We start from the raw sequence: 13,239 nt of genomic DNA on the forward strand, positions 1-13,239 counted from the left end.
AATATTTACTTAATGCATTATTTTAAAAAGAAGTTATAAATGAATTACTGAATTATTTAAATACAGTGCAATGCCTAACAAAAGTAGCAACTTAACAGAGTGAATGAATGAAGCCATTGTCCCTTGACAAAATCCACACTTAGAAATTTCTGAGAGCCATTCAGACTATTGCACAGACCTCCTGCTTAAATTAAATTTCACCATTGCATAAACAATTTATCTACATTAATAGCTTTGAAAAACTTGGCTTGCATATTATATCTCCAGATAATAACATCTGAAAATGAGATATTAGTAGAGGTAAGATTCCTTTTAGGTTATTTACTATATTAAAGATGAGCCAAACCAAAATGTGTTCTATGGCAATTAGCTTTTAGATAAATTGATTTCGTAATGTAATTTCCAAAGGATGGAGATTTATTACACACACAGATTAAAGGAGGTTACAATGATTTTAAGCAAATAAAATGATGCTTATTCTCAGAAAGCATCAGGCTTAACAACCAGCAGAGCCAGACTTAAAAATAGATGAAACTTCTCCTTGTTGCCAAAGTAAAGGAAACAAACTTTAAACAAATTGGCTTAGCATATTACTCTCAGCTAATTTTTGTAAACAAGAACATTCAGCCTTCTTGTCCCTTAACAAATGTTGCAAAATCGACATAAGTTTCACCTAAGTTATTACTTCAAGACTTTTGGAATTCCGTCATATCACTTTACAACACAGGAGGCAAGCCTTTGAAGCTCAGATGCTTATGCAGCTTCTAGTTCATTAATGGAAGGAGAAAACAGGCTGTGCATTAATCAGAACGAACAAATGCTGAGCCATAGCCAGGGGAAGTAAAGAAAAGAATGAGGAAATGAAGATCTGACCATTTATCTCTGAGCCACTTACGTGATCTCTGGCTAATTCATGCCAGGAACTTCTCTCACAATGGGAAGATTTGAGAGATTTGGCTATCTCTATTTTGAAACATCCATCTGGAACCAAGCTTTCTTGAAATCAGGAATAGCGGTGGATATGTTATTTGTTTGTTCAACCAATATTTGTGGTACACCTATTATGTGCTTTGGAGCTTTTTGTGAATAAAATGTCAAAATCCTGATGGTCAAGCAGCTCATGTTCAGTAGGAGTGAGAAGAGTGGTGGAGGGAGAGAGAGAGTGCTGTGATCAGGAGGGAGCAGGATGCAAGGCTGCTGAGAGTGAGGCACCCAGGAGCTGCCTGGATGATGGGACAGATAGTGGGGGTGGATGTGGGGAACTCAGAGCATTCATAATGAGGCAAGAGAATTCGAGAAACTAGGAACATGGAGCTATCAGGACTTTCTGACTGTGAACACATTTCCCAGTGTAATGGATGCCAAGTGAGGTGACAAGTGACCGTATAGAGAACTGTTCTAGGGCGCCTGGGTGGCTCAGTGGGTTAAAGCCTCTGCCTTTGGCTCAAGTCATGATCCCAGGGTCCTGGGATCAAGCCCTGCATCAGGCTCTCTGCTCAGCAGGGAGCCTGCTTCCTTCTCTCTCTCTGCCTGCTTCTCTGCCTACTTGTGATCTCTGTCTGTCAAATAAATAAATAAAATCTTTGGGAAAAAAAAAAAAAGAGAGAGAGAGAGAGAGAGAACTGTTCTAGCCAAGGCTTTCAGGAAATTCCCCTAGAGCTACTGTTAGCGATAATTATTTATTAGTGCCTATTAATATGATAATAGCTGCAGCCATTTGTGGCATGCTTTCTCTGTACCAGGCATGATGCAGAGGGCTGTAGACACTGCCTCACGTCACCCTCTACTAACCCAACAGTGTGGGCACATTTTAATCCATATTATAGATACGGCCACAAAGACTTGGAGAAGATCATTGGCTCAAGTTCACGGAACTAACAAATTGTGGAACCACAGTATTAACATGAGTCTGCCAGATGGCGCTTGGTAGAGGTCAGAATATGTGGCTGAATATCCAGAATTATTTAACAGATATTTATCAGGTACCCATCATGGACCAGAAACTGCACCAAAATTATGAAGCAGAGGGGCCTTGCATACATCTAATCCTCTCATTTTAGGCATGAGGCTTACAGAAGTTGAGGGAATTTATAATAAAGTGATGTCCTATCTTTGTCACCTATGAATGGGAGACAAAGGCTGAAAAGAGAAAGAAATGATACCTCAATGGATTTTTATTCTAAAACATTTGTGGTTACATCACCATGATGGTGCAGAAGGAGACCTCAGCCTCTGCGCCCCCCCCAACCCCTGCAAAGATCAACAATTCCATGTCTATCCACAAACCAAAATAAGTCAGGATGGGGATGGGTGGCGGTTCCAGAGTCCATTTAAGCAACCTCAGCAACACAGGAGAATAAAAATTGGAGCACAAAGGCAGGTAAAGGGAAGGAAGAACAGCTTCATTTGGCCTCCATCATTTCACGCTCCCAGGCCAGCACTTTTCTAGACCCAGAGGGAATGCCCTAGCTTGAGAAAGTTCTCTTCCTGGGAAAGGGAAAGCCCATGATTGACCAGTTTCTGCAGCCTTTGACCAGTTTCTGCAGCCTTTCCAGAAACTTGCTTCCATGTCACTCCACCTAAAGACCAGCAAAGCTGAGATACAGAGAGATAGTCAGTGACAAGGTAGAAGAGTAGGGGTGACCAGACGGAGCCATGTAGCGGGGAGTTCCAGTTACATGTTCTGCAGAGGAGCCCAGCAGTTCTTGCCGCTAAAAAAAAGCAATGGCAAGTGCAGTCATCACACGGCCCCAGAGCAGATTTTCCTGGATTTTCACCCCACTGGCATTTGCCCGCCCTCTGAGTTCTTCTCCACTTCCTAACCTGCTCCACCCCCACCAGAGCCCAGGGTCCCCATGGGCAAGCCCCAAGCCTCTGTAGCTGCATAAAAACAAAATGCAAAGTCACAGTCTCCATGGCGGACCTTCACTCACAAGTGTGTGCTTGAGGCTAGCAGCTCTAGCTGTGCACCTGCACGTCCTTGCCCTGCCTCCCAACGCCAGCCTCCCTGCTGTACACAGGTCTGCAGCTGCTCCTGGGCCCAGCCTTAGCCCTGTCTTGTCACTTGCCTCCACTCCTGGGCCCGCTTGCAGCTAGCCGTGCGCCTGCGTTCTGCTAACCAAGTCCAGTGGCCAGCCTGTACACCTGCGTTCGTGCCCAGGGCCGAGAACTAGAGGCCAAGCTATGTGCCTCCAGCTTTCACTGTGCCCGAAGCAGAAAAAGAAAGGAAGAAGTAAAATCATCTTCATTTGCTGATGACATAAAAGGTCCCAACAATTCCACCAAAAACAACCTGTTAGAATAAACAAATTCAGTACAGTTTCAAGATATAAAATGAATCTACAAAAGTCAATTGCATTTCCCTTCCCTAACAGTGAATTCGCTGAAACAGAAATGAAGAAAACAATCTCACAATAGCACCAAAAATAATACAACACTTGGGAATAAATTTAACCAAGGAACTGTAAGACAAAAACTGTAAGATGTTAATGAAAGGAATTAAAGAAGACACAAATAAATGGAAAGATATCTCATGTTCATGGATCAGGGAATTAATATTGTTGAAATGGCCATACTACCAAAAGTGATTTATAGATTCAGGGTAATCCCTATGGAGATTCCAAAGGCAGTTTTCACGGAAATAGAATTAATGATCTTAAAGTATGTTTGGAACGGCCAAAGACCCCAAATTATCAAAGCAATCCTGAGAAAGAAGAATGAAGCTCGAGGCATCATACTTCCTGATTTCAAACCATACTGCAAAGCTATAGTAATCAAAAAAGTATGGTACAGGCATATAAACAGATACGTAGACAACCGCATAAAAGAAAGAGAATTGAGAGCCCAGTAATATACCTGTACAGTTATGGTCAACTAGCACTTGACAAGGGAAGCAAGAACATACAATGGAGAAAGGCTAGTTTCTTCAGTAAATGGTGCTGGAAAAATTGGGTGTTCACGGGCAAAACAATGCCCGTGAACATCCAATTTGGGACCCCTATCTAACACAACTCATGGAAATTACACAGAAGACCATAAACTGTATCACCCAGAAAAAAAAATAATAAAATAAACAAACAACAACAACAACAACAACAACAACAAAAAAAAACAGGAAAAAAGCTCCTTGACATTGGTTTGGCAGTAATTACTTTGAGATTTTTCCAAAAGCACAAGCAACAAAAGCAAAACCACGTAGGACTACACCAAGCTAAAAAGTGTCTGCACAACAGAAGAAATAACAAAATGAAACAGCAGCCTACAGAGGGTCAGAAAAAAGGCAGAAAATATTTGTCAATCTTATATCTGATATATGTAAGGAACTCAACCAACTCAAAAGAAAAATAAAAAACGAAAACATAAACAAAACCCAAACTGATTAAAAAACAGTCAAGGACCCAGTCACAGAGCTGCAGCCCGCAGAGGACTCAGCAGCCTCCCCCTGGCGCTCCTGGCTGCCCACAGCTCCATCTCCAGGCCCTCCTTCTCCCACCATGTTCCTCCATTTCCGCTGAGGGACAGGAGCCCTGCAATATGTCCACTCTCCAGAATTTGCACTCTTGTGATCCCTTTGCTGATGCAAGTAAGGGAAATGCTCTGCTTCCTGCTGGCATTGAAGGTTATATCCATGGAAGAATTCAACAGAGAAATGGCAGAAGACCCTTACTACTGTCCAGAGACTTGCTGATGATTACAAGGAAAAGAAACTAGTGAAGGTGTTTAAAAAGAAGTTTGCCTGCCATGGTGTTGTGCTTGAGCTTCCAGAATAGGGAGACGTAATTCACAGGATAACTAGCACAAGAATATAGGCCAGCTCCTCCCTTGCAGAGACTGGACTGGCTAAGGACCAGCAGCTGGAGGTTTATGGGCTTTAAGTACTTTGGCTCATTGAAGCTTAAGTGAGGATTTCCTTCCCATGAGTAGAATTCCCATTCTGTCCTTTGTCACCAGTTTAAAAACCCCACAGCTTGTATAATGGAACCATTTCAGGGCTGCTTTTCACTTGGATTGAACGAATGTAACTGCTTCATGCAATAAACTGGAAAGAGTCATGCTGTCTAGTCTTGAAGTCCGTCATTTAAACAGAGGTCAAGCAATAGACACCTGGCAGTGTCTGGCCTGAAACCAAGAGTAATGAGATGTTTCAGTTGAGCCCAGAGCCCCAAGATCACAGCCAGCTGTGTCTGTCCACAAGTTCCTCGGCTCTCCCTCTTCAGAGTCCCCTGCCCTAAGAGACTGTCACCACCTGAAGAGCCCACGTGAAGCTGAGAAGAAAGGATGGGGTCAGACAACACCCGCAGCTGTGCTGCTAGAGGCGGTCAAGGAAGATCCCTGGTATCTCCAACCTGACCAGGGGGCAGAGCTCAGAGAAGCCACCTTCTCTCTAGTGAGGAGTGATGGAACATCTGGCTTGCCATCAAAGACTTTTTGACCAAACATATCCCTAGCTACTGGTATCCAAAAACCAGAATGTGAAGCCAACCTTCTGTCAGAGTGAAACTTTTGTCAGAGGAGCAAACTTCCAACTGACAGATGAGCCACATAGCTCCCTGGAGGGCTTGCCACTTCCTAGCACCAGCGGCCCAAGGACATGGGAAGTAACAGACTGGTTTTCGGTTTATTTTTTCTTTCAGTTTTAATGTTACATAATATCTTCAAGCCCTTATTTAAATAAAATTTGTTGTCAGAAACTAAATAATAAAAAATGGTCAAAGAAATTGGGTGTGGAGCAAAAGGAACCCCGGTGCGCCGTTGATAGGAAGGTAAATTGGTAGAACGGAAAACAGTATCAAAAAATTACAAAAAGGGGCACCTGGGTGGCTCAGTGGGTTAAGCCTCTGCCTTTGGCTCAGGTCATGATCTCAGGGTCCTGGAATCGAGGCCCACATCAGGCTCTCTGCTCTTCAGGGAGCCTGCTTCCCCCTCTCTCTCTGCCTGACTCTCTCCCTACTTATGATCTCTTCCTCTCTGTTGAATAAATAAATAAAATCTTTTTTAAAAAATTAGAAAGAGAACTACCACGTGATCCAAGCATTGCAAATGGCAGTATTGTAACCAATGAGGTTTATCTGAGGCGTGATTATAGCTAATTAAGAACTACCATGTGATCCAGAAACCCCACTTCTAAGTTTATATCCAAAGGCAAAGAAACAACTATCTCAAAGAGAAATGTGCACTCCTGTGTAGTACAGCATATTCACAATAGCCAATATACGGAAACAACCTAAGTGTCCATCAGCTTAGATGGTTGGGGGAATGGCTAAAGAAGTGAGATATAGATGTACAGACACACACAATTGCATATTATTCAGCCTTGAGAAAGAAGGAAATCCTTCCAATTTTGACAACATGGAGGAACGCTGACATTAGGCTGAGTGACATAAATCAGACAGAGAAAGACAAATACTGTATGATGTACAGACACACACAATTGCATATTATTCAGCCTTGAGAAAGAAGGAAATCCTTCCAATTTTGACAACATGGAGGAACGCTGACATTAGGCTGAGTGACATAAATCAGACAGAGAAAGACAAATACTGTATGATGTCACTAATACGTAGAATCTCAAAACACCAAAACAGAGTGTTTTGAAACAGAGAAACAGAGTGTTTTGAAACATAGAAACAGAGTAGGATGGTAGCTGTCAAGGGCCAACCAGTTGGGAAAATGTGGAGATTTGGGTCAAAGGGTATAAACTTTAAGTTAAGATGGATATATTTCAGGGATCTGAGGTAGAGTGTCGTCACTATCATTAACAACACTGTATTGTGTACTTGCAAGTTGGTATGACAGTAGAATCTTAATGTTCTCACCATGATAACAAAATGGTGATAATGTGAGGTGAACAGGTATGCTAACAAAACTTCTTGTGGCAAATATTTTGCAATATATGTGTTTCAAATCATCCCACTGAGTACCTCCAACTTACACAATTTTCTATGTCAATGAATAAATTCTGGAATTCTAAAGTATAACATGATTATAATTAACAATATGTAGTTTTTAATGAGGGTTGCTGAGAGAGGAAATCTTAAATGTTCTCACCACACATACACACACACAAACACACAGAAACACACAAACACACACACACACACTCACACACACAGGGGCACAAAGACAATTATGGGAGGTGATGGAAATGTCAACCACCCCCACTGTGGTAATTATCTTGCAAAATAGAAGTATATCAAATCATCTCGCTGTACGCCTTAAACTTGCACGATGTTAGTGTGTAAATTATATCTCAGTAAAGCTTGGGGGTGGGGGGCTGAAACGAACAGGGGTGTAAACATTCCTTAGAAGTCACTGCTCTTCTGTTCAGTCAGTCACTGAGGATGACTGAATCAAGAAATAGTTAATTGGCATTAACTTTCCCTCCCTACCCAAAACTGCTTTCAGGGTGAAGTCTGTGGCGTATAGGCCTTTTTGTCTGTGTGTTTTCGCAGTAAGCTGTGAGGTACCTCTCCTGGAATTATCCTTCAGTGTGTTTATATGGACTGTTAATAGACTGCTTGGAGACTGCTCTAATTAAATACGGCAACTGAAAGAAGTAGGACCTCCCCAGCAAAGGACATGTGGCTTTTAACTGGAGTCAGGCAGACTGTAAAGGTTCCCCACCTTGGCCCACCAAAAGCTTGGACCCGGCCATTACAATGGCACCACATGAGATTCATTCACTGAATTAACATCTGGGCCTGGTTATCAGTTTGTTTTCATCTGGAATATTCATTTTTAAAGTCTGGCGCATGCTTCCCATTTATTTTTTAGAAGGTGTATTGGGTTCCGGATGCTTGAATCAACCCGTGGCAGGCATCAACCTGGTTCAGTTCTTGGAGAGGACTTACAACAGCAAAGCCCCTATGAGCTAAGTCACATTCACATAATTCGGGTAGATTGCAGTTGGGCGGGAAATCAGACGGATATAAATTACTTAGCAAGAGCGTTCTTTATAGAGCCCACAAAGGAAAACTTTAATCCAGTTCTAGGAGTTCTCGTTGATTTCTGTCGTGTAGCCTGACTAACGAGCCCTTATTTTATGTGAGGGCTACGGCCCTGATGATTCTTATCTTCAGTCAGTAAGAAACCTACGCTTATGAGAATGAGGTGCCATCTTCAAAGTATATTCCACAGAAAGTTGATTGGAAATCAATATAGAAAATAATAAGTTTAAAAAAATGTTGGAGGCAAATAGGGTTGGCAAATGCCAAGTGAAAGTTAAGGTCAATGAGATTGTCTATGACGATGTTTTAGGATGTTCAAGGGTCTGTTGTGCCTCTCCAAACTTACCTGAAGATGACCTTTTGTTTGTTTGTTTGGCAGAGTATCCTGGATTGCTCTTTTCTTTGCAATGTGTCCCCCTGTTTAAGGGCTATCACTATCCACTCTAATGGTCAGCTTTCTCATTCTCAAAATAAAGTAGCACTTATTTTGATGGGATTAGCCTGAGGATTGAGTAGAAGTTAATATACATATGAATTGTCTGGTACATGACAAGGCAGACAAATGGTTACTTCCAGGCAAGGGCATGACTCTGGTGATACAGACTCATCATGTACACGTCTCTTCACATCTTCCGCTCTTTTAAAACACATGCGCAGCCCTTCACAGCTTAAAAGCCTGAACTTCTTCTCTTTCTTGGGCAATCTCATCTCTGATTATGCTACTTTGACCTCTGTTTCTTGCCCTCCCATCCGGGGCCTCATTACTGCGTCTGCCCCACCCCATGCTAATACATACATGTTCACTGTATTCTTCAAAATGTGAAATTTGGAGAAAACATGGGATTAAACAATGTTCAACAGATGTTACACATTTCATTTCAGCAGGATGTCTCAGACCCTTAGTTACGTATGGCATTGTGCCCCTCTAAGAGGGAACTTTAACTGAGAGCATATTTTCCAAATTTATTTTACAATGGAACTCCACTTTTCTTGGAGTGTCTGTGGGTCCCAGTGGTCTCCGAAACACAGATTTAGAAATGCTACTGTAGAGGCTTGCTGGAAAGGAAAATGGCCCTGCTGTTAAAGTCCAGGAGAACCTCTGAGACTATATACCCAGTAAGTGGACACTGTCCTCTGATACTGATCAGAGGTTAAGAGTGACACATACCTATAGTGCCCAGCTTACTTACATTATCACAAAAAACATTTTGATAATGCCACAGCTAAAAAAAAAAACTTCACAGACAACAAAATCTTGAGTAGCTTAAATTTCCCAGGGTACAAAGTACCTGAACATATTGAGTTTTCTGGTTAATTTAGGCTAAAAATGTTTATAACATTGATAGGTATGCTTTTTGGACTTTGTCAATTCAGTAAATAAACATAATTGAATATGTCTGGGTGATTTGAGTTCTTTATTTGTGGTATTAGGAGGCAGGGCCTTTGGGAGGTAATTAGGTCATGAGGGACAACCCTCATGCTTGCCCTTCTTAGAAGGGGCATGAGAGAGCTTACTTCTCCGTTCTCCATCAGGCGAAGACACAAGAACCTGCTGTTTGCGAACCAAGAGCAGGCCTTCATCAGGAACCCTTCCTGGCCTTCAGAATTGTGAGAAGTGTCTGCTGTCTGAGGCACCCAGTCCATGGTAACTTGTTACAGCAGCCCAAGCCGCCTCAGACAAGGGCCTCACGAAGTCATGGCAGACACTGCCAACGAGACAATCCTTCACCCCTTCTCGGGAAAGAAAGGGCTCCAGCTAGCATGTTAGTTGCATCCTGACTGATTGCAGATTTTTGCTGAACACATTGACCTGACTCCTGAGAGAGGTCTGTCCCAATGCCTCGTTGCCTAGAGGCATGTCTATTGTGACACCTTCTGTCTTTGCAGGGCTCAAACAGCATGAAAACAGTGATGTTGTTGGGAATTAAAGCAAGGACGACTTCCACAAAGCAGCTCGTATGATTTGCATTGGAGAAAAGGTCCTCCCCCAGGATCTTACCCGTAAGCAGACAACAGACACCCTAATTAATACCAAAGAAAAATGAATAATGTGCTTACCTCTTTATAGTAGAATAATTGGATGACTCTCAGTGACATCTTGACTTTAAAGAATGAACGTTCCACCAGTCACAGATTCTAGAGGTGGTACACCTCGGAGTAATCACATGACTTGACCTAAGAGCCAAAAAATTCTGAAGTTTCCAAAGAGAGATAAATTGACTTAATTTCAATGCATTCAGATGGCCAATCTTCCTCATGTATTATTTCTACCATTTTCCTGCTAGATGCCAAAGTTTCTTGCCTTTGTATCTTGTTCTCGCCTTGCACATGTATCTCTAACATAGCAGAGGCCAGCTGGATATAGTCAGAAATAAGTAGCTTTTAGCAGAATTCTAGAATTGTAGAAACAGGCTCCCAAGGTTTTCCAACAGGTCTTGAAACTAATATTTGCCACTGTGCATTCCTGCCTGTAGAAGGGGTTCTGGGGTGGGGTTAGAGAAGATATTTACTTCTACTCTGTTCCTGACAGGCAGTTCCATTCATAAGTGGAATTAGGAAAGGGGACTTGTGATTAGATCATAGAGGAAGCCTAGGATACTGCAGATAATTAATAGAGGGTGAAACCTCTGAATGCTAACCAAGACAACTTCCGCTGGGAGAGCCCAACCTAGGATACTACCCAGAGACGGAGAGCTCTTAGGATTTAATAATAACATTCATTAGTAGGGAGATTAATTTTTTATAAAATATAAGTCAGTAGTTCCCAACTGTGACTCTGCCTATTAGCATTCCAATACCCAGGCTGCAACTGAGCCAATTAAGTAGAAGCCTCTGGGGAGTGGGAACCAGACATCAGTTCTTTGAAAACCTCCCCAGCTGATTCCAATGTGCAACTAACATTGAGAACCCCTGATCCAGGCAGGTGTAAGAAGGAAAACTGGAGGAGACCAGCACAGGTGAGTCTGCGCATTATTTGGTGAGTTTTATATTCAAGAGTTAGTTGAGGAGGGCGAAATACCCGTTATCTCCAAGGGAATGTGCCAGGTACAGGTGAGAGCGGGCAGGCGGGAAGCAGCAGAAAAAACAAGTGATCTAGGCCCCAGGAGCAAATATCCCGGCAGTCCACAGGGTTTGTTTAAACTGTGGAGGTTGTCCGCCAACCCAGAATTTGTTGACTTCATCTCTCCCTGGCTGTGACGCCCGCAAAAAGTGGAAATCTGGAGGAGCGTGTCTGACGGAATGGAAAGAGTTGAAGCAATAAAGAGCCCGCGACTCAGCAGTGTGGTTACAACTAGCAGAGAAGGGCGAGGGCTAACCTCCGAAGCAGAGGATGATTTCAAACATTCAGCTGAAAGCCATAGGGAAATGAAACATTATGGGATATCCCGCAACTACACAGAAAACAGGCGGCCCAAAGAAGGGCGCCCCAGTGTTTCTGAGTCTATTAAAGCTGGTAAGTTGTTCAAGGTCTAGAAGACTCAAAAGTTGAGACAAAATGGCCAATAAGACCATGAAAAGATGCTGAAAGTCACTCATCGTTAGGGAAATGCGAATCAAAACTGTACGATGTCCCCTCACACCTATTAAGATGGCTACTATCAAAAACAAAACAAAAAGATGTGGAGAAGTCGTAATTCATCGGGCCTGCAGGTGGGAATGTGGAAGGTGCAGCGGCCATGGGGAACAGTATGGAATTTCTCAGACAATTCAAACTAGAACTACTGTATAATCCAGCAATTCTACTTCTGGATATATATTTTTAAAAAATCAAAACAACGATATGGATGAGCCTTGAGGACGTTATGCTCAGTGAAATAACCTAGTCATAAAAAAGACCGATCTTGTATGATTCTGCTGACCTGATAAAAATGGTAACTTTCAGGATACATGTATTTTGCCACAATTAAAAATTAAAATACATATAACCAGTTACTTTTAGGTTAGAAAAAGCAAGGTACAGTGTAGTTTCTATAATATGCATATACTTCGAGCTACAGAATAAGAGTCAAAGGGGGCGCCTGGGTAGCTCAGTGAGTTAAAGCCTCTGCCTTTGGCTCAGGTCCTGATCTCAGGGTTCTGGATCAAGTCCTGCATCAGGATCTCTGCTCAGCAGGGAGCCTGCTTCCTCCTCTATCTCTGCCTGCCTCTCTGCCTACTTGTGATCTCTGTCAAATAAGTAAATAAAATCTTTAAAAAAAAAAAAAAGAATCAAAGTATTATCTTATTTCTTGCTTTACTTGTGCATATACGTATTTATGTGTGTACATGTATGTGTGTCTGCGTGTGTACATATATGCATATATTTATATATACACCTATATGCATTCCAAGAGCCAGTGGAAGAATATGTAGGAAACTAATAAAATGGGGTGGAGGGAAGTGGGACTCAGACTTCTTGTGACACCTTTTTAATGGTTTTGACTTTTGAATCAAGTGAATGCATTGCCTATTAAAAATTAAACTGTCTAAGTCATCCAAGCCCAGGCAAAGCCGAGGACATGGAAAAGGAGCGCGGGTGGATCCTCGGTGGCCTCTTGGGGCCTAGTCTTTAATAGACACATCAGCAGTGGCTTTATTCCAAGTCTGCGGGACACATTTGTCTTGGCCTGAGACAAGTGGGAGATTAAAGGGAACTCTGCTAGGAGACAGGGAGCTAAGGCCTAAGAATTCTGGAGTGAGAGGCAGGGGAGCACCCCTGCGGGGACTGCAGGAGGCCCAGCATCTTACTGGGGAAGGAGGAACCAGGGAATTGAGGACCTGGAAATGCTACCACCACCACCCCCACCAACAAAGCTGTATATTACATACACAGGGACCCACAGTCCTAGGAGGGCTGGAAGGCCGTGTCACCCTGGAGAAATAAGGAACATTGGGCTCAAAAGGGAAAGAGCAAAAATATATAAGCTTTATATATTGGGCAGGATTTACAGAAGAAGAATCTGGGAATGTCTCAAATGCCACTTTTCCGGGGGGAGTTAATGCACCTTTGGGTCCTCTCTCCCTATATGCCTTAGTTCTCTCAGTGGAGACTCGGTTTACACACTGCACACTCACTCTGGACCCCAGCAGAGCTTGACCAGCATCCTGGCAGGCTTGAAACCCAGGATATCTTCTCTTTGTGTTTCCCTCTCCTTCTCCCACCAGCCACCACCTCCCCCACCCCGCCCTGCCCCCCCACCTCCCAGGGCAATGCTAATTCACCCCTTTGGTCTCTGAGCTGGCCAAGCAAAGCAGGTTTGGTAAAGGGAGTATCCTTTTTCGTGGAAAACTGCTCTGAGGCAGCCCTCATTCT

At 42.9% G+C, this 13,239-nt stretch overlaps 1 long non-coding RNA gene across 3 annotated transcripts in view; it reads right to left on the reverse strand.

The window, feature by feature from the left end:
- Window positions 1-10,533, reverse strand: part of LOC131834126 (uncharacterized) — a 141,060-nt gene extending 130,527 nt beyond the window's left edge. For 2 of the 3 annotated variants that reach the window (XR_009354762.1, XR_009354763.1), the window contains exon 1: window positions 10,005-10,529. This is a non-coding gene — a long non-coding RNA (uncharacterized LOC131834126). Of the gene's footprint in view, window positions 1-10,004 lie in introns of all 3 variants that reach the window. The other variant, XR_009354764.1, reaches the window with a different exon arrangement.
- Window positions 10,534-13,239: the final 2,706 nt, after the last annotated feature.

The sequence above is a fragment of the Mustela lutreola genome, chromosome 6 (genome assembly GCF_030435805.1).
Source record: "Mustela lutreola isolate mMusLut2 chromosome 6, mMusLut2.pri, whole genome shotgun sequence".
Taxonomy (NCBI): Eukaryota; Metazoa; Chordata; class Mammalia; order Carnivora; family Mustelidae; genus Mustela; species Mustela lutreola.